This window comes from Schistocerca serialis, chromosome 3 (assembly GCF_023864345.2).
Source record: "Schistocerca serialis cubense isolate TAMUIC-IGC-003099 chromosome 3, iqSchSeri2.2, whole genome shotgun sequence".
NCBI classification, from domain to species: Eukaryota; Metazoa; Arthropoda; class Insecta; order Orthoptera; family Acrididae; genus Schistocerca; species Schistocerca serialis.
In genome coordinates this window covers 222,851,962-222,873,994 of record NC_064640.1, presented here as the reverse complement: position 1 = coordinate 222,873,994, position 22,033 = coordinate 222,851,962, and the positions used below count along the sequence as shown (strand labels likewise).

The 22,033-nt window shown below is 44.6% G+C and overlaps 1 protein-coding gene across 1 annotated transcript in view; it reads right to left on the bottom strand.

The window, feature by feature from the left end:
* Positions 1 to 18,029, bottom strand: part of LOC126470756 (galanin receptor 2a-like) — a 184,212-nt gene extending 166,183 nt beyond the window's left edge. Inside the window, exon 1 of the mRNA XM_050098763.1 lies at positions 17,971 to 18,029. The gene's annotated coding sequence lies outside the window, so the exon portion shown is untranslated. The remainder of the gene's footprint in view (positions 1 to 17,970) is intronic.
* Between the last annotated feature and the right edge of the window lie 4,004 nt (positions 18,030 to 22,033).

Sequence of the window (22,033 nt, the reverse complement as noted above, 5' to 3'; positions counted from 1 at the left end):
ACATCACATGATCACACTGACAGAACCACAGGCACATAGACACAGGCAACAGAGCATGCACAATGTCGGCACTAGTACAGTGTATATCCACCTTTCGCAGCAATGCAGGCTGCTATTCTCCCATGGAGACGATCGTAGAGATGCTGGATGTAGTCCTGTGGAACGGCTTGCCATGCCATTTCCACCTGGCGCCTCAGTTGGACCAGCGTTCGTGCTGGACGTGCAGACCGCGTGAGACGACGCTTCATCCAGTCCCAAACATGCTCAATGGGGGACAGATCCGGAGATCTTGCTGGCCAGGGTAGTTGACTTACACCTTCTAGAGCACGTTGGGTGGCACGGGATACATGCGGACGTGCATTGTCCTGTTGGAACAGCAAGTTCCCTTGCCGGTCTAGGAAAGGTAGAACGATGGGTTCGATGACGGTTTGGATGTACCGTGCACTATTCAGTGTCCCCTCGACGATCACCAGTGGTGTACGGCTAGTGTAGGAGATCGATCCCCACACCATGATGCCGGGTGTTGGCCCTGTGTGCCTCGGTCGTATGCAGTCCTGATTGTGGCGCTCACCTGCACGGTGCCAAACACGCATACGACCATCATTGGCACGAAGGCAGAAGCGACTCTCATCGCTGAAGACGACACGTCTCCATTCGTCCCTCCATTCACGCCTGTCGCGACACCACTGGAGGCGGGCTGCACGATGTTGGGGCGTGAGCGGAAGACGGCCTAACGGTGTGCGGGACCGTAGCCCAGCTTCATGGAGACGGTTGCGAATGGTCCTCGCCGATACCCCAGGAGCAACAGTGTCCCTAATTTGCTGGGAAGTGGCGGTGCGGTCCCCTACGGCACTGCGTAGGATCCTACGGTCTTGGCGTGCATCCGTGCGTCGCTGCGGTCCGGTCCCAGGTCGACGGGCACGTGCACCTTCCGCTGACCACTGGCGACAACATCGATGTACTGTGGAGACCTCACGCCCCACGTGTTGAGCAATTCAGCGGTACGTCCACCCGTCCTCCCGCATGCCCACTATACGCCCTCGCTCAAAGTCCGTCAACTGCACATACGGTTCACGTCCACGCTGTCGCGGCATGCTACCAGTGTTAAAGACTGCGATGGAGCTCCGTATGCCACGGCAAACTGGCTGACACTGACGGCGGCGGTGCACAAATGCTGCGCAGCTAGCGCCATTCGACGGCCAACACCGCGGTTCCTGGTGTGTCCGCTGTGCCGTGCGTGTGATCATTGCTTGTACAGCCCTCTCGCAGTGTCCGGAGCAAGTATGGTGGGTCTGACACACCGGTGTCAATGTGTCCTTTTTCCATTTCCAGGAGTGTATTTACCTTCCGCAGTCTGTAATAAATGGTTCAAATGGCTCTGAGCACTATGGGACTTATCATTTTAGGTCATCAGTCCCCTAGAACTTAGAACTACTTAAACCTAACTAACCTAAGGACATCACACACATCCATAAGAAGAATGTAAGAAGATTTCGTATTTCAGCAACATGTACTACGTGTAACGTAACAGCGCTACATTTAACTATTTGTTGCATGTTTTCCCATCATATTTTAATACTGATTATGTTTTGTATACATTGTCTGAGAAAGCACTGATTAACTGTTGATACTTCCGTAATATGTGCTTAATAATTTTCTTTATCTAAAAGTAAAGTTCGCATAGTAAATGGTGGTACCCCAAAGGGATCTGTTTTGGCCACACTTCTTTTTAGTCTGAATACATGGGACCATCTAGTAACAAAGACAAGGAAATTTATTTATACTGAAGATATTTCTTTGATCGTTCAGGGTCAAAGCTGAAGAAACACTAATATTAGACCTGAAGATACTGAATCAATACCGCAAACACAATTCTATCCGACCGAATCCTCAGAAGACTGTTTTATCAACTTTACAACTACAGAATAAACAAGAAAACTACGAACCTATCACCGCCTTAAGAAATCGGTCTTTGCGGTATCGCAAAACTCCAAAATACCAAGCATGATCTAGACAGATCAATAACAATATCCACCTCGGGAATATGGCAGCAAAAATCAATACCTAGATCAATATGTTTCAGAACTGAACAGGTACAACCTGGGTTCCATTGTGAGAGTCCTCAGATTATCAGTTTTAGCTTTTTGGTACTCAGGCGCAGAATACTGCTATCCTGCCTGGCTAAACAGTACTCACATTAAAATAATTGATACACAGCTCAGTTCGGTAATGCCCCTTATTACGGGGTGTATTCGTCCAATAAATAGGCACTGGCTAAGGATTCTTAGTAATTTTTCACCACCATCCATAAGAAATCGCAGTACTTGCTGAACTGTGGACAAGAATAAAAAAAATCCAGAATTACGCATTCATTCAGAAATTTCATTATCTAGACCCCAGCAATTGAGATATAGAAAACTATCGTGGCACGCGGCTGTTAGTGTGCAGAACAGCTATTTCAACATGAAAGATACCTGGAACAGTCACCGGCAGTAACAAACTTCCTTGGTGCATCACCAACTAATCAAAACTCCTTGGGAACGACCAGCAGGTTTTCACCTACTCCGTCGACTCGGGTGCATATATGTAGATTCGGATCAGAACTGATCGGGCAGATGTGGAGTATTGCTGCACCAATGGGAAGGGAAGTCCTCACCTCAGTGTGGCTATGGCGAAGAGCAGCAAACAGTACATCACATAACATTTGAATGTAGATCAGAACTTCGAAGGGAAAACGGAAGTCCTCCATAGTATGTTGAAAGGAGCTTCTGACGGGATTTCAAACCTGAACACAGGGCTATGAACCCATTATGAAGTTGAGATCGTGCATATTTATGTATAAATGTATATATTTGTTTTAAAAAGTTGTCTAGTATTTTCCCCTGACATACGATAAATAAGTAAATCGGAGCAATATTGTAAATCAAATTGCTTACGTTATTAATATTTGAGAATATGTCTGTAAGTAACTGATACCTCCCTGAGGGAATGATATACCAAATTTCTGAACGTGGTCTTCAGCCACAAAAGTAAGAATGTACTACATCTCTTAGTTTGGTGCCTTTTCCTCGTGTTGAAGCGCAACGCCCGAAGAGACTTGCAATCAGTCATAGCCAGACAGCAGTGCAGTGCAGTCGACGGCTGGTGTGCATAACGAGCACTAATTTTGGTGCAGTAAACGTTATTTCACCATGATGGATGGAGACGTTGGTTTGGTATATTTGCTGTAATAAGTCTCTTAGTTATATAATCGTTTCGGATGCAAGATTTTTTTTTGAGGCTAAATAAATGCTGAAGTTGCCCGCATCACAAGTCCAGCAAGCGCTGTGGTCAAGAAATGCTGTATGGCGAATAGTAGCTACACCACTAATACGAGACGTGAAGATACTAAAATGCACTAAATGCTCACTGCTTACACGTTTTTGCTTCAGTCCAACGTTTTCTTTACTTCATTAGCAATGTAACAGGATTATCAATTTTATTGATGAAAGTTGTCACTATTTGTTTATGAACAATACACGAGCATGTTTAATAATAATTAATTCTAAAATCGTATTGTTAAGTGGAGAATAATCATGTGCAGTTCAGACATTTGTGCAGTAACGTTTATGTTAAATAACAGACATCTTAATCCAGTGGCTTCACCATGTAGTAAAGACGGTTAGTTAATTCCATATTGCAAATGGTTGTTACTGTTACTACTAGTGTAACAGAAAAAGTCGCAGTTTAGAGTCAAGTAAAAGTTTTAGTTTTTCTTCTTCTTCTTGTAAATTAGTCGTGCTTCGTAGTAGGGTCGGCATGGTTATTTATTACGGATTTGTTATGGTTATTTACAGATTATTTGGCATGGTTCATTTAACGCGTCGCCAGATGGCCTTCCTGTCCCCACCCTGTTACCCCCGTAACTTTCTGCGTGTAGTGTTATTCATGAGCGGAAGATTTTCTAAATGTTTGCGAATCGTGTAACTGAGGCGGGACTAGGGTACCAGCGCGGTGTTCACCTAGCAAGATTTGGAAAACCGCATGAAACCAACATCCAGTATGGCCGTCACACCGACCCTCGTCGTTAATCTGCTGATTCTATGCGGGGCCGGCGCATCTCTCCGTCCCGGAAGCGGCGCTTTAACACGCACATATACCCGGGCGGGTCGCAAGTAGAAGTTTTATTTATGGCTTGAGTGGTCGCTTTGCTAAAGTTGGTGGTTAATTCACTATTAGGGTTTTGAAAGATTAACATAAAACAATCAAATTTACTATAGCTCACATTCCTCTTTGAATAATGTAGTCATATACGTTGAAAACATGATTAAAAAAATTGGGCGTGACTCATTTTTTTCACAAAGTCAAGTAGCAGAACTTCATGATGGATTCTGTTAATGAACTTAAGTAAAAATGCAAAGATAAGTCTCAATTTTCTCTCTTCACGATTGGCGGCCGAATTCTTTAGCAAATGGAAAAAGCACAAAGTAAGGTTGTATTGATTTTCGTCCCAGTATTGAATACAAGTAGTGTGGTCACTGTGGTTTAGTGTATGAATTAGTATAATCTGAATAATGACTAATAAGGAAAACTCCCCATCGCAACCCCCTCAGATTTAGTGGTAAGGTGGCCCAGCAGATAACCCGTCAGAAACTGAATGTAGATCAAGCATGAAAATAGAAAGAAGAAGCAAAATAGAAACAATGATCGGTCCAGGCTCAAGATATGCGTCACGAGCGACGGAAAAGAACTACGCCGTCGTGGTTGTGTGATCACGTCAGTGCACAACGAAATGGGATCCCCATGTTAAAATCTCTCGCGTGCCCCATTACTTTTCTGTTTCACAAAATTGTGAACTTCTCGTCCGGTCATTGACGTGTCTGTTGTCCTTCTGCAGTCTTGGCAGTTGCCATACTCTACATTGGTTATAGAATATGAGTCATGTGGTAAGAATATAATATCGTCGCAAGTAAATGTGATGAATAGTGAGACCAGGCGAAATACTGTATAGACCTCTCACAGAAACGAAAACAACAAGTAAACTGTGAATTATGTGACAACATAGGAATTCAAGAGACAAAACTTCCAAAAATGGAACGCAACCGTCAGACTTGTGTACTTGTGTAGAATAAATAGGTATTTACGTCCGGAGGTCCATTCCTTACGCCTTGCTGTTGCAAACGAACGTTACATCACGACACAGGCATATGTTTTAATACAGGGAACAGACACGTCAATGACCATAGGGACAGTTCATAATTTTGTGAAAAAAAAAAAAAGGATGAGGCATGTGGGGGGTTTGACACAGGGATCTCCCCACTCGCCGTCCAACACCGTGACCACAGAACCATGATGTCGAGACTATTGGAGTTGGCTCGATGTTGCACATCGTAACCTACGACCGTTCACTGTGCCTATTTTCTTCTTTTTCCACAGTTCAGTACACCTTCTTAATGTTTACATGCTTGGTCTGTGTCCAGTGTTTGACAGACCATCTTACCACTAAATCTGAGGCGTGTGCGATGAGGAGTTTCCCTTGTAAGGTAACGAGTGCGTTGTTTATTCTTAAACATAACCCATTTTTTAAAGAGCTAACACGTGGTGTGGGGTTACGTGAGTGAAGCTAGATCACGCTGGTGCAAAGACCGGACGCGACACTCGGCTGTTATGGTTTCGGTCTACAACCAGTACAATTAATAAACGTAAAGCTGAAACTAAATTAATATAAATTAAAATGGGTCGCATCACATATTCCCCCCTTAACAGAGCACACTGGTTGCTTTGGTTTGCTGTAGATAATGTGGAGCTCGTACCAGTCAGTCATGTCACATTTCACCGCTTACGTAAGTCAGATGATGACCTTGTGCTAAGCGGTTGTATGGAAACAACGCACTAAAATGGGTCGACGTGGAGAGGTGAAGGAGAAAAAGCTATTGGTTTTGGACGTGAAAATCACACCATGAATGAAGTTGCCCGATTTGTTGGTATATCAACATGGACCCTCCAATGTGTTTACAACAAATGGTGTGCGACTCACAGCCATGTAACAATGCGTAAGAACAGTGGCCGTAAAAAAATCGTAAACGTCAGGGATGGGAGACAGCTACTGCTGCTAAAAGTGAATGCAGATTCATCTCAACCAGTTTCCGAGCGAAATTTGCGAAAAGAACTGCATTCAATGAACATTTCGAGTTGGTTACTTCGTGAAAGCCCTTTGTTCATAGCGAGAAGTAAAGTTTCGGTTCTTCACTACGCCAAACGACACAGAAACTGACAGCAATATGTAGTGTGGTCCGAAGAGTCACGATTTTGCTGCTTTTCAAATGATGCAATGCGTCGAGTGCATCGGCGGCCCATTGAGGCGTTTAACCTGCAGTATGAGGAGGGTGTTCACAGGGCAGAATGCATGGTTCGTGGTTTGACTAATACTCACGCAGTCTATTGCACCTCGACTGGCTCCCTAAATTATCCGATCTTAACTCCATGGAAAATGTCTGGGACTATTTGTAACAGGGGGTGAAACGTAGTAATCAACATCCCCGAAATTTGGTAATTATACGGAGTCTAATTACCAATGTGTGGTTTCAGCTGCATTTGACATACACGAAGAAAATTGTGGACTCTCTTCCTCGCCGAATTCAAGCATTTGTCAAGGCCTGAGGCTCTATTACACAGTATTAACGTGATTCAGCTGGGGGTAACTAATTTCTTGTACTGAATATAATGTTCTCGGGTTTCCAACCGCGTCAATTGCTTAAAACTACACAGGCGGCTTATCTTGCCCGACACAGAGCCACAGAATGGCAGCAAAGCAAGTTTCTTTTCCTGCTCTTCGTCGGTGGGCTTGTAAAGACACAAGATCAAATCAATCTTCAGGCCTCCAACGAAAATCCGTCAATTACTGAGACCAGTTAAAGACGTAGTAGGTCTCAGAACACCTGGAGTCTACGAAATACCTGGTGAGTGTGGCCAGAAGTACATTGGACAAACAGTGCGCACTGTGGAACATCGCAGGAAAGAACATGAGAGGTATTATCGCCTACGCTATCCAGAGAAATCTGCGTTAGCTGAGCATGCGTTAGAAAACGACCACCACATAAAATTTTACGATACCTCTGTCGTGGCTCGCACTAACGGCTTCTGGAACAGTTTAATAAAGGAAGCTATTGAAATACAAATTACGGCACGCACCCTGAATAGAGACGGTGGCTTGCAGCTCAGCGCTGAGTGGGATCCAGCGATCGCGCGGTTGAAGAGGACACATCCAACGCCGACTCAAAACATGCCCATATATGGCAACGTCACGGGCACCAGCGACGTCACAGCCGGCAGCTAGCGTATATAATGGCGCACCAACAGCCCACTGGCAGTCATACCACTTGACAATGGCCAAGGAGTGCTTGGCCGAAAGCTCGTGTAGTTTTAAGCAATTGACAGGGTTGGAAACCTGAGAACATTTTATTGAATGTTATCGCCGCGAGACTCTGCATTCATAAATTTCTTGTACTGTTTGCTTAAGCCCTTTCTACTTTGGAAAAGCAGTTCGAGTATCGAAATATTTTCTGATGAGCCAAATCATTACGACCACCTGCTTCATGGCGTGTTGGTCCAACTTTTGAACGCAGTACGCCAGCGATTCTGCGAGACATGGATTGAAGAAGTCCTTGGTGGGTTTTCGGAGGTATGTGGCGCCAGAAGTCTACGTACAGTTCATGCAATTCTCATAAAGTGTTGGCTGTTGGCTTGTGGCGCGGAGTTGGCGTTTAATAGCGTCCCTGATACGTTCCATCGGGATCAGATCAGGAGAGTTTTGTGGCCAAGAAATCAGTGTGAATAGTTCACTATCCTGCTCGTCAATTCACTGTGACACGCTTATGACCCAGTGACACGGACAGTTATCCTGCTGGAAGATGTCATCAAGCATGAAGAGATGTATATGGTCTACAATAATGTATACGTAGTCCACAGCTGTCGTGATATCTTAGATTCATTCGACAGGTCCCAAGAAAGCCCAGATGAATGTCCACCATAGCACAATACTGCCGCAACGGCCTGCCTCCGTGACACAGTGCATGTTTTAAGCAGCCATTCGCCTGGATGACGGCTATTTGGACACAACCATCGGCCTGCTGTAACAACAAACGTGATTCTTCCAACCAGGCGATATGTTTCCACTGCTTCACGGCCCAATCGCGATTATCTCGTACATCGTAACTGACAGTGTCGTTTGGTTTACATGGGAACACGTAGAAAACGTCTGCTGAATAGTGTGCTCCGAAATACTTACGCCTGCCTCACCATTGCACTGTATCGTCAGATCTACCACAGAACGCCACCTGTCATGATTTACAGAGTGGGCAAGCCTGCAACCTCTACATTCAGTTAAGACACGTGGACGTCGAGCACCTTGTCACCTACTCCTAGTTTCATTGTCCATCAACCACTTTCCATAGCATTTCACGAGAGTAGCACGCGAACAACCAATCAGCCTCATCGCTTCCGAATTGCTCTTTCCCAGGCTCTGGGCAATAGCAATCTTACAATCTTAACCTTTTCAATGTCGCATATGTCAGTGGGTTTCCCATTCACAATCTATATCATTCATCTCTGATCTGTAATGCACTCTCCTTACCAAAACGCCACCAGCTGGCATTCAATATTGCGGTGAGTTGTGGTGATAACGTTTTGGTTCATCAGTGTATATGAAACAGCCGGCGGCTAGTGGCCGAGCGGATCTAGGCGCTTCAGTCTGGAACCGCGCGACCGCTGCGGTCGCAGGTTCGAATCCTGCCTCGGGCATGGATGTGTGTGATGTCCTTAGGTTAGTTAGGTTTAAGTCGTTCTAAGTTCTAGGGGACTGATGACCTCAGATGTTAAGTCCCATAGTGCTCAGAGCCATTTTTTATATGAAATAATCGTAGGTTGAGGAAGACGTTAATAATTCAATAGAACTATATTTTTCAAGAACTGATTCTTAGTGTTCATTACTAAAGGACTGGGAATCTAAGACCCCGCCTTTTACGTACAAAAGCTGTAGGGAATATCATCACTACAGGTGTCACGGACCACTCAGCTCGAACGAAGTCCTAATACTTGACATTTCTCACGAGCTGTGGACGGAGTACACGGTCTAAGCTGAGCACAAGTGAATTCGTTTTTGTTCAGTGCATATAATGAGTGTTTATTTCAGTGTGTATCCCACAAGCTATTGTTTACTTCTCCAGTATTTGTGGGCTTCAGGGTAATATCAAGTGTTAACTTATAATTTGTCTCAATATGTAGTTGGAATTTTTTTGTTAATGACAAGGTTAAAATACGTAAACTTCTTGCGGTACTGTAAGAATCGATACTTTTGTTCAGGTATTATGATGGCATCGATTAAATTTTTTATATTGTTTTCGATAGCAAATATCGCACTGAATCTGGTACTGGAATATCCCCTAGGTCCAGGCATACTCGTCGTAAAGTGTAGGGCATGCTTCTACATCTACATCTACATACATACTCCGCAATCCACCATACGATGCGTGGCGGAGGGTACCTCGTACCACAACTAGCATCTTCTCTCCCTGTTCCACTCCCAAACAGAACGAGGGAAAAATGACTGCCTATATGCCTCTGAACGAGCCCTAATCTCTCTTATCTTATCTTTGTAGTCTTTCCGCGAAATATAAGTTGGCGGCAGTAAAATTGTACTGCAGTGAGCCTCAAATGCAGGTTCTCTAAATTTCCTCAGTAGCGATTCACGAAAAGAACGCCTCCTTTCCTCCAGAGACTACCACCCGAGTTCCTGAAGCATTTCCGTAACACTCACGTGATGATAAAACCTACCAGTAACAAATCTAGCAGCCCGCCTCTGAATTACTTCGATGTCCTCCCTCAATCCGACCTGATAGGAATCCCAAATGCTCGAGCAGTACTCAAGAATAGGTTGTATTAGTGTTTTATAAGCGGTCTCCTTTACAGATGGACCACATCTTCCCAAAATTCTACCAATGAACCGAAGACGACTATCCGCCTTCCCCACAACTACTATTACATGCTTGTCCCACTTCATATCGCTCTGCAATGTTACGCCCAAATATTTAATCGACTTGACTCTGACAAGCGCTACACTGCTAATGGAGTATTCAAACATTACAGGATTCTTTTTCTTATTCATCTGCATTAATTTACATTTATCTATATTTAGAGTTAGCTGCCATTCTTTACACCAATCACAAATCCTGTCCAAGTCATCTTGTATCCTCCTACAGTCACTCAACGACGACACCTTCCCGTACACCACAGCATCACCAGCAACCACATTGCTATCCACCCTATCCAAAACATCATTTATGTTGATAGAAAACAACAACGGACCTACCACACTTCCCTGGGGCACTCCAGATGATACCCTCACCTCCGATGAACACTCACCATCGAGGACAACGTACTGAGTTCTATTACTTAAGAAGTCTTCGAGCCACTCACATATTTGGGAACCAATCCCAAATGCTCGCACCTTAGTTAGGAGTCTGCAGTGGGGCACAGAGTCAAACGCTTTCCGGAAGTCAAGGAATATGGCATCCGTCTGATACCCTTCATCCATGGTTCGCAAGATGTCATGTGAAAAAAAGGCGATTTGCGTTTCGCAGGAGCGATGCTTTCTAAAGCCGTGCTGATGCATGGACAGCAACTTCTCTGTCTCAAGGAAATTCATTGTATTCGAGCTGAGAATATGTTCGAGAATCCTGCAACAAACCGATGTTAAGGATATTGGTCTATCATTTTAAGGATCAGTCCTTCTACCCTTCTTATATACAGGCGTCACCTGCGCTTTTTTCCAGTCGATCGGGACTTTACGTTGGGCAAGAGATTCGCGATAAATGCAAGCTAAGTAAGGAGTCAATGCAGTAGAGTACTCTCTGTAAAACCGAATTGAAATCCCATCAGGACCTGGTGATGCATGAATGCAGACTTTGTCAATGAACAACGAGCAGGGGTTCAGTAATGCTGGACGATTGTTTTTACGTATGCTGCAATGGTGTCTGATATCATGGTGACAATGAAGCGTAAATACCTTTTGCATCCGTTGGTCATTATCAGAGGATCTAGAATTTGTTACAAATAAGGTTCAAAAATGGTTCAAATGGCTCTGAGCACTATGGGACTTAACATCTATGGTCATCAGTCCCCTAGAACTTAGAACTACTTAAACCTAACTAACCTAAGGACATCACACAACGCCCAGTCATCGCGAGGCAGAGAAAATCCCTGACCCCGCCGGGAATCGAACCCGGGAACCCGGGTGCGGGAAGCGAGAACGCTACCGCACGACCACGAGCTTTTATTATACTTATTATCATTATTTAGTTGTAAACATTTTATGTGGTTGTACACTGTGCAAACCGTGTGTTACTTCAAAATGGCTCTGAGCACTATGGGACTTAACATCTGAGGTCATCAGCCCCTAGACTTAACTAACCTAAGGACATCACACACATCAATGCCCGAGGCAGGATTCGAACCTGCATCTGTAGTAGTAGCGCGGTTCCGGACTGAAGCGCCTAGAGCCGGCCGAAGTGGCCGTGCGGTTAAAGGCGCTGCAGCCTGGAACCGCAAGACCGCTACGGTCGCAGGTTCGAATCCTGCCTCGGGCATGGATGTTTGTGATGACCTTAGGTTAGTTAGGTTTAACTAGTTCTAAGTTCTAGGGGACTAATGACCTCAGCAGTTGAGTCCCATAGTGCTCAGAGCCATTTTTTTGAAGCGCCTAGAACCGCTCAGCCACAGCGGCAAACTCCATGTGTTACTGTTTTATTAATTACACTGTCTGATTAAAATTATCCGGACACTTATCAGTGGACAACTGTATGGGGTGTGTCCACCCTTCGCCTTTATAGCGACTTGAACTTTGCTGGGGACAATTTCAACGAGGTGTCTGAATGTCTATGGGGGAGTGGCAGCACTTTGTTCATCAACAACCGAAATGGGGTGTGGAATGAGGGCGACGTTCTAACTTACCCCAGACGTGTTCCACTGAGTTCAGCCATTTCAGGTATGTTATTGTCCACAACCACTGCCTCACGGATGCCACTTTATGGATGGTTGCATTGTCATGCTGATACAAACAGTCGTTTCCGAAACTTTCCTCTGCTGTACGCAGTACATAATGCTGTAACATGTGTTTATAGTCATCAGCAAATGGTTCAAATGGCTCTGAGCACTATGGGACTCAACTGCTGTGGTCATAAGTCCCCTAGAACTTAGAACTACTTAAACCTAACTAACCTAAGGACAGCACACAACACCCAGCCATCACGAGGCAGAGAAAATCCCTGACCCCGCCGGGAATCGAACCCGGGAACCCGGGCGTGGGAAGCGAGAACGCTACCGCACGACCACGAGATGCGGGCAGTCATCAGCATATAACTTTATAAGTGCACCACACCCTAGCAACAAAACGCTCTCATGTCATAGCACCACCTTATCTGTACTTCACTGTTGGTACTACACATGTTACAGATAATGTTCTCGAAGCATTCGCCAGTGTATAGCGATGATGATGATGTTTTGTTTGTAGGGCGCTCAGCTGCGCGTTCGTCAGTGACCGTACAAAGTCCCAATTTTTACACAGTCCAATTTTTTTACACTGTCCAATCTAGCGACAGTTACGGATGATGATGATGATGAAACGATGAGGACAACACAAACACGCAGTCAGTGTATAGCGAGATGCATCACTCTAAATCATCCATTTCGAGCCATCCACTGCCCAGCAGCGTCGCCCCCTACATCACCTCAACCGCCGCTTACCATTGATTAGATAAATGTGTGGCTTATGAGGAGCTGCTCGACCACTGTACCCAGTCTTAACTCCGTACACAGATTACCTTGTGGAACGTTGGAACTCACGAGTGATACTTTCTGCTGATTTCATGCAATTTTTTGCAATCACCCTTCGCAGTGTTCGACAGTCCCTTGCCGTCAGTACATGAGGTCTACATGGACCTGGTTCAGATGTGGTCCTTCCTTCGCGTTTCCACTTCATAATCACCTCATCAGCAGTCGACCTGTCAGCTTTAGATGGGTTGAAATGTCGCTGAGGAACTTATTACTCAGGTGACATCCAATGACTAGTCCACATTCGAAGTCACTGAGCATTCCTGACCGACCCATTTTGCTGTTACTGCTTCTATGCTGACAACATAATAATCCCCGCCTCCTTTTACTGGCTGGTACGCCTCTCGTGGCATCTTGCGGTCATTCTACGTTGCAGAGGGGTATCCGGATACTTTTGATCATACTGTATACATTTGAATGGGCTGTATCTATACTGTAAAAGAATTAGTGTGAAAGTTGAAACTTGAAACTTCCTGGCAGATTAAAACTGTGTGCCCGACCGAGACTCGAACTCGGGACCTTTGCCTTTCGCGGGAAGTGCTCTACCATCTTTTTTTTTTTTTTCTTTTCATTTTGTTCGTTATTGATCGTTGTGTTTGGTCGTTGCGGACGTCGAAAGACATCCTGTTCAAGTTCGGTGGTTGATCCTTCCACTCAGTTTTTTATTGCAGAGGCCAACCGGCTCTCTGACCGAACACGCTGAGCTACCGTGCCGGCATAAGATATCCTCAACAGCACCATTACGTTGATAAAATTTAAGGAACGACTGGGAATCGAACCCCGGACCTTAACATTAGTAATCCTGCACTTATACACTACGCCACGATGCTACACCAAAATTTAGGCAGTGGCGGGGATCGAAGCTATCTGAGCTACCGAAGCACGACTCACGCCCGGTCCTCACGGCTTTACTTCTGCCAGTATCTCATTCTGGAAACAGTGTGAAAGTTGTTATGAAAGTGTACCTTAACTATGTAATTATTATAATTCTTTAGAAACTGAAATGCAGGATCGTTTACCGTTCCTTTTCGTTTTGTAAAAGTATAGCTATCTTTTTCGTTCGCTCCTCATATTCGAAAAATGCATTACATGTATGTGAAACTTCCTAGCAGATTAAAGCTGTATGTTGAACCAGGACTCTGACCTGTGACCTATCCCTTTCGTTAGCACGTATTGTACAGACTGAGCTATCCAGGAATGCCTCAGGAACCAACCTCACAGTTTCACTTCCGCCAGTACCTCTCTCCTGCTTTTCAAACTTCACAGAGGTTCTTCTGCGTACCTTGCGTGACTAGTACTCCCGTAAGAAACGATATAGTTATATGGATAGGATTTAAAATTTGCCTGCCTTTGACTGATCAGGTGAAACCATTATCTTCAGCTAGTGTAATTAGTAACTGCGCTCTTTAGCACACACGTATTAACTAGGGAAGATTAGTATAAATGTACACATTTTCTTCCGTCCGTCTCTGATTGGCTGCCATTTATGGTTGTAGCTTCGCAACGGTCCATTTCTGATCTATGATTATTTGCAAAATTTTCTCAATTCAACGATACGTACTCAATTCCGATTGCATTATCAGGTTGTTTTTACCTACTCCCTAGAAACTGAGGGATTCCGTCTTCCGGATCTAGGAATTTCTCGTTAGTTTCATTGGGGAGGCCATCTTGCTATGCGGGAACATTTTAGAGATATCAGTTATATATTTATCATTTATAAACAGTCGTTTTTCTTTTCCTGTCTCCAGTGACATCGACTACAAGGGCTCTTAAGAAGCAGTACTAATATTCGCGATAGCGTCTTATAGGCTCTCCTTTGGCCAAGGGGTGTAGGAAGAACCGTCGCCAATAGAACGCATGTGACGGGTATCAACTTTCAGCCTGAGACGACAGTTTAAAAATTTCTTCGAATCTTTTACTTGGTGTTTACAGAAGTTTCTTTCTGTCTAAGATATGGCTCTTGTAACAATACACTTAAGCATCAAAGAAACTGGTATAGGCATGCGTATTCAAATACAGAGTTATGTAAACAGGCAGAATACGACGCTAGGGTCGGCAACTCCTATATAAGGGCCGGCCGAAGTGGCCGTGCGGTTAAAGGCGCTGCAGTCTGGAACCGCGAGACAGCTACGGTCGCAGGTTCGAATCCTGCCTCGGGCATGGATGTTTGTGATGTCCTTAGGTTAGTTAAGTTTAACTAGTTCTAAGTTCTAGGGGACTAATGACCTCAGCAGTTGAGTCCCATAGTGCTCAGAACCATTTGAACCATCCTATATAAGGCAAAAAGTGTCTGGCGCAGTTTTTAGATCGGTTGCTGCTCCTAGAATGGCAGGTTATCAAGATTTAAGTGATTTATTATAGTCGACGCACGAGCGATGGGACACAACATCTCCGAGGTAGAGATGAAATGGGGAATTTCCCGTACAATCATTTCACGAGTGTACCGCGAATGTCAGAAATCCGGTAAAACATCAGATCTCCGACATCACTGCGGCCGGAAAAAAATCCTGCAAGAACGGGTTCAACGACGACTGAAAAGAATCGTTCAGCGTGACAGAAGTGCCTTCCGCAGATTGCTGCATATTTCAATGCCGGGCCATTAACAAGTGTCAGCGGGCGAACCATTCAACGAAACATAATGGATACGGGCTTTCGGAGCCGAAGGCCCACTAGTGTACCCTTGATGACTGCACGACACAAAGCTTTTTCGCCTCGCCTGGGCCCGCCAACACCGACATTGGACTGTTCATGACTGCATATATGTTGCCTGGTTGGACGAGTCTCGTTTCAAATTGTATCGAGCGGATGGATGTGTACGGGTATGGACGCAACTCATGAATCCATGGGCACAGCATGTCAGCAGGGGAATGTTCAAGTTGGTGGAGGCTCTGTAATGGTGTGGGGCGTGTGCAGTTTGAGTGATACGGGACCGCTTATACATCTAGATACGACTCTGACAAATGACACGTACGTAAGCATCCTGTCTGATCACCTGGATCCATCCATGTCCCTAGGCGCTCAGTCCGGAACTGCGCGACTGCTACGGTCGCAGGTTCGAATCCTGCCTCGGGCATGGATGTGTGTGATGTCCTTAGGTTAGTTAGGTTTAAGTAGTTCTAAGTTCTAGGGGACTGATGACCACAGATGTTAAGTCCCATAGTGCTCAGAGCCATTTGAACCATCCATGTCCTGCGTGCATTCCCACGGACTTGGGCAATTCCAGCAGGACAATGTGACACCCCACACGTCCAGAATTGCTACAGCTTATGCCCGATACATCTCAACTGCGAATATTTTCGGATTGGTTGCATCTACTACGAGGGGCAGTCAAATGAAAAACGAACACCCTTCACAATATATCTATGGAATGTTTCTATTCAGAAGTAAGCCGGCCAGGGTGACCCGAGGGGTTCTAGGCGCTACAGTCTGGAACCGCGCGACCGCTACGGTCGCAGGTTCGAATCCTGTCTCGGGCATGGATGTGTGTGATGTTTTTAGATTAGTTAGGTTTAAGTAGTTCTAGGGGACTGATGACCTCAGAAGTTAAGTCCCATAGTGCTCAGAGCCATTTGAACCATTTATTCAGAAGTAAACACCATACGTGGTAAGACATTCATCCCACTGGGAGACGACACGATCAATTCCTGATTCGTAGAAGGATCTGGGATGTACGGAGGATGTTGCAGTGTTTCTCAAACAAGTCACTGTATCGCAGTCTTCGACCGATTGACAATGTGGGGCGAGCGTTGTCGCGCAACAGGATGATTCGTCCGACAGAATTCTTTTGACATTATGGCACGTCACAGTTTCTGCAAAGTGCCTTCGTAGCGCTGTACGTTGATTGTAATTCCATGTTCGAGGAACTTGACGAGTAGAGAGCCCTGAAGTCGAAGAAGAGGGTCACCATGACCTTATCGGAACTTGTGTGAAGAGTTTTGGATTTCTTTAGCGGGGAAGATGTGGGATGTTTCCGCTGTTGGCACTGCCGTTTGCTCTCGGACTATCGGAATACGGTCAAACTGAATTATTCTGTTGCATGATAACGACCGTCCTCACACTGCCAATCGGACGAAGGCTACGGTTGAGTCATTTGGTTGGAAAATACTGCAACATCCTCTGTATAATCTGTATCTTTCACCGTGTGATTTTCACAACTTTGGCGACCTGCCAATCGGACGAAGGCTACGGTTGAGTCATTTGGTTGGGAAATACTGCAACATCCTCTGTATAATCTGTATCTTTCACCGTGTGATTTTCACAACTTTGGCGACCTGAAGAAAGACATGCGTGTACGTCGGTTTCAGTTGAACGAGGAAGTGCAAAAGTGGGTGCGATTGTGGATCCGTTAGTGACCGGCCGTCTTCAGGAGAACAGGAATTGATCGTCTCGTCTCGCAGTGGGATAAATGTCTTAACGCGTGTGGTGATTACTTTTGAATGGAACCATTCCACGGTCGTGCCGTCCGGGGTGACCGAGCGGTTCTAGGCGCTACAGTCTGGAACCACGAGACCGCTACGGTCGCAGGTTCGAATCCTGCCTCGGGCGTGGATGTGTGTGATGCCCTTAGGTTAGTTAGGTTTAAGTAGTTCTAAGTTCTAGGGGACTGATGACCTCAGAAGTTAAGTCCCATAGTGCTCAGAGCCATTTGAACCATTCCATGTCCCGTTGTGGCGGCTGTTCCATTTTCATTTGACTGCCCATTATATTGTCTTAGGCAAATGAATGGGAACAGGAGGAAGATGAAGGACTAACGTTCAGTCAACAACGTGTCATTGCTGAGTGAGCAGAAGCTTGTATTGGTTAATGATGGGGAACTAAATCGGATGTGGCGCTTTTAAAGGAACCATTCCGGCATTCACCTTAACTGTTTGAGGGAAGGCATAGAAAACCTGAGTCTGGGGGGCTAGACTGGGATTTTGTCTTCGCTCCCCCGCGATACAAGTCCAGTATGCTAATATTTTCCGTCAGTTAGAGGGGTGGATAGCGTATCCCGCTAAGCATACATCTTGTCATCTGGTTGAGTGCCCAGAGATAATGTATCGATACTCAGAATATTAGAACGAGTGAATTATCAACACGAGTAGAATTGTAACGACATGCACGTACCCAGGTCTGGCAGTGATCTTGTTCTCGTCCTACAGTAAACGTAGTCGCTCAACTCTCTTCTTTATGATTCTGCCACAGACTCTGGAAAAGAAACGAAACAAAGCATTAGTTTATATGTCACAATCATTTTGAACGAAATTTTAAGTTGAATGTTAGATGACTTGTTACATGCTTATTTACAGACTGCTGTCACTCCTACTGACCTTCTCATTTATGTATTTAATTTGAAAAGGGTACCCTTTATGACGTGACAACAAATGACACCTTCTGTTGATTCTAGGACAGTACACACATATCATTTACTTCAATATTTGTGTACTCCTAACTTTCTGTCGAGTACACAAACTTTCTGGATGGTGGAAGAAGCGCAAGCATGATGCTTTACATGTAAGTCTCATTTCTATGGATTGAAATAACGACCAATCGTGTCATCTCCTATAATTGGGTTGAACAACTTTAACTGCTACGCTATCAAATGATACGTGTGACTGGAATATGTGATACAGTGAGTGTTTGTCATAGAGTGGACATGGATATGTGACTGTGAAAAGCAAAGTTAATAAAAAAAGAATTTGGAATGACTGCAGACTCAACATAGTCCATCATTTTAGTATCGTAATTTGACATCAGAGACAGCGAGAATACATTGTAGTTTTGCTTAAAGTAAGCTCAAGTTTTCAGTTCCACAATCCTAGAGCAGGGGGTATTCAAGTAGATAACTCCAGCTACTTAAATCCGACTGCTTCGGTGCTACCAAGGGAGGGAATAACTCTAGAAAAATAGCAAGTGACGAGAGAATTTTGCTGGCGATTTCAAGCCGGATCCATCAGAATACAGCTGTGGAGAAGGAAGTAGAACCTTCTGTATAGCTTCAAACCGGATCACTGAAACAATGGAAGTAGTAAGTCTCATACACAAACACGGAACTATTTTTGAGTTGAGGTATTACTATGGATCCGACTCACCAAGGACTGCCTATTTGGGCACATAAAATAGTAATTTATGTAGGTTACCAATTACTAACAGCCTCACAACAATTAATAGTCATATCGGTACATACGCGGTCCGAGATGCCGCCACACAATGTCAGTATTGCCTCTTGAGCAAAAACGTTTAACGACTGTTTGATTAGAGGGTCTCAGAAAAGTACAAACTGAGGTTCAGTCTCAACGGGTGCAGGTCAAACGCGGGACGAGGGTAGACAACAGCGGAATTATAGTTGTAAATTGTCGCAGCTATGTTGAGAGAAGCAGAGCTCAAAGCGCTCATAGAAGGCACTGAATCAGAAATCGTTATAGATACTGAAAGCTAACTAAAGCCGGAAACAAGTTCACCCGAAGTATTCAACAAGAACCTAATAGTGATCAGAAAGAATAGAATAATTACATTTGGTGGTTGCATGTTTGTTGCTGTTAGAAGTAGTTTATCTAATAGTAAAATTGATATAGATATTTCCTTTGAGTATGGGTAGAGGTTATACTCGACAACCTGAATAAATTAATAACTGATTCCTCTTACTGACCCCAGACTCAGCTGATAAAATTGCTGAAACGTTGAAGAAAAATTTAATCTTCATTTCGAACAGGTACGTGGCTCATATATTTATAGTTGGTGGTGACTTCAGTCAAACCTCGACATGTTGGTGAAAATGCAGATGTAACGGGTATAAGTGCAGATATTTCTATTGGTGACAGAGCGGTGTACTGAACAGCATTACATTAGTATTTACTTCATTTGCAAACTAATAACGATTAGTACCTCCAAGAGCAAGCCGTTAATGCTTATTTTTCCCTGGGCAGCAGGTCCGGTGTTGAAGTGTGGACGGCTGGACGCAAAACGGGTAGTCTATACTGACAGGCGTAATCCACTTCGTGGTGCAATTAAAGCCATTCAGAAAACATCAGGTAGTAAAGTTTGTGAGGTGTTTGTGAGAAAACTGTTTGCTGCAGAGCAAAAACAACCAACATACTGATGTGTGTACATATTAAGGTACCACACAAAAAATATCTGCACTTTTACCTGTTAAAATCTGTATATGTATAAAGTCATTGGTAGGCATAAAACATCGTCCGAAATGGTACAAAACGCTTTCCTCAAAAATTATTTTGATAAATTATTACAGGAACCTACATGAAGTGTAAATGGTTGTGATAAAATACTAAACTTCTGGGCAACAACTAACCGCTAAGAAATATGGGGTGTTATGATGGATACAGGGATTAGTGACAAGGTTTTCGTATCGAAACTGAATACTGTAACATCCTTCACCCACCAAAAATAAAGGAAAAAATGGGTATGTAAAGAAAATCAGATAAAAATTTGCTTCGTGCCTTCCTAAGATAAAGTCTCCATTCCTTCAAAAATAACTATGTAAGTGTAAATCAGGTGTGGCCTAAATTCAAAGATTGATGGTAATGGAGAGTTTCATACCAGGTAAGTTAACAAGATACGGAACAGGTCCTCCTTTGTGCACAAAATAGGTCAGAACGCTGTTGTAGAAGCAAGGAAAAAAGCATGCCAGCGGCTGTGGCATCCGACGATGGAACATAGCCATACGCAGAAGAGTGCCGGGCTGCCTAGCACTCAGCTGCAACTGAATTACAGCTAGCCCCCAGCAGAGGGTGCACAAGACACCATTTATTTGATGCTTCCACCTTACGTCACACAAATAATTCCCAGGAGGACACACATCTACCAAACGCGAACACTGCTCTACTCGGCCAATAACAACAATACCTCAAGACGAGATCAGGGCAGGCTCTACAGTCACAGTCAAGAAGAATAAAAATGTACATTCTGCAAGTGATCGTAGTTCACGTTTATAGGATTCGGAACCGGACTACAGTTACAGGTAGGTCAGTGCAAGTTAACACTGAACCACTGCCACCTACGTTTTCGTGTTATAGTTAAGTATTTGCGAACTGTCCGCCTGCTTAGCTGAGTCGTAACGTGGTTGCCTCCTATGCAGTGTGCCCGTATTCGATTCCCGGCCGGGTTGGAGATTTTCTCCGCTCCTGGAGTGGGTGTTGTGTTATCAAAAATGGTTCAAATGGCTCTGAGCACTATGGGACTTAACATCTGCGGTCATCAGTCCCCTAGAACTTAGAACTACTTAAACCTAACTAACCTAAGGACATCACACACATCCATGCCCGAGGCAGGATTCGAACCTGCGACCGCAGCAGTCGCGCGGTTCCGGACTGAGCACCTAGAACCGCTAGACCACCGCGGCCGGCCGTTGTGTTATCCTCATCATCATTTCATCCTTATCACCGGTACGCAAGTCACTCAATGTGGCGTCGACTGAAATAAGAGTCGCACTCGGAGGCCGAACTTCCCCGGATGGGTCCTCCCGGCCAACAATGCCACACGATCATTTCATTTCATTTGCAAAGTTTATGTTAGTAAAAGTGGTTCAAATGGTTCTGAGCACTATGGGACTTAACATCTCAGGTCATCAGTCCCCTAGAACTTAGAACTACTTAAACCTAACTAACCTAAGGACATCACACACATCCATGCCCGAGGCAGGATTCGAACCTGCGACCGTAGCGATCGCGCGGTTCCAGAGTGAAGCGCCTAGAAACGCTCGCCCACACCGGCCGGCTTCTGTTAGTAAATTATTGTAAATACGTGTTGCCATCCTTCTGCTTTTAAGTTGCCTAACCCTGTTTTGCCGTGTGACGAGGCTGAGTAGTTGCTGCGTGCGAGCTGCCAACTCGTAACAGTAACTACTTTCGGTGGTAGGGGATCATCTTCCTGTCACATTTGTATGCTAACACCAAGAGCATTTGGTGAATACAACCTAAAACCAGATTTAAAGAAACACTAAATCTCCAATACTGGCGAAGTTATACAAAAGCTTGAATTTTAACGTGGTCTTCAATGCGAGATGCTTTTAATAGTTTCCACAACGAAACTCTCTCTCTAAATCTGGCAGGAAATGCAACGATATTAAACGTATACCGGTATATAAAGTATACCAGTGGCAAGACTCAACAATCCATGCCTTCACTGTGCGATAGCAATGGTAATGTTACCCATGACAGGGCGTTTACAGCGG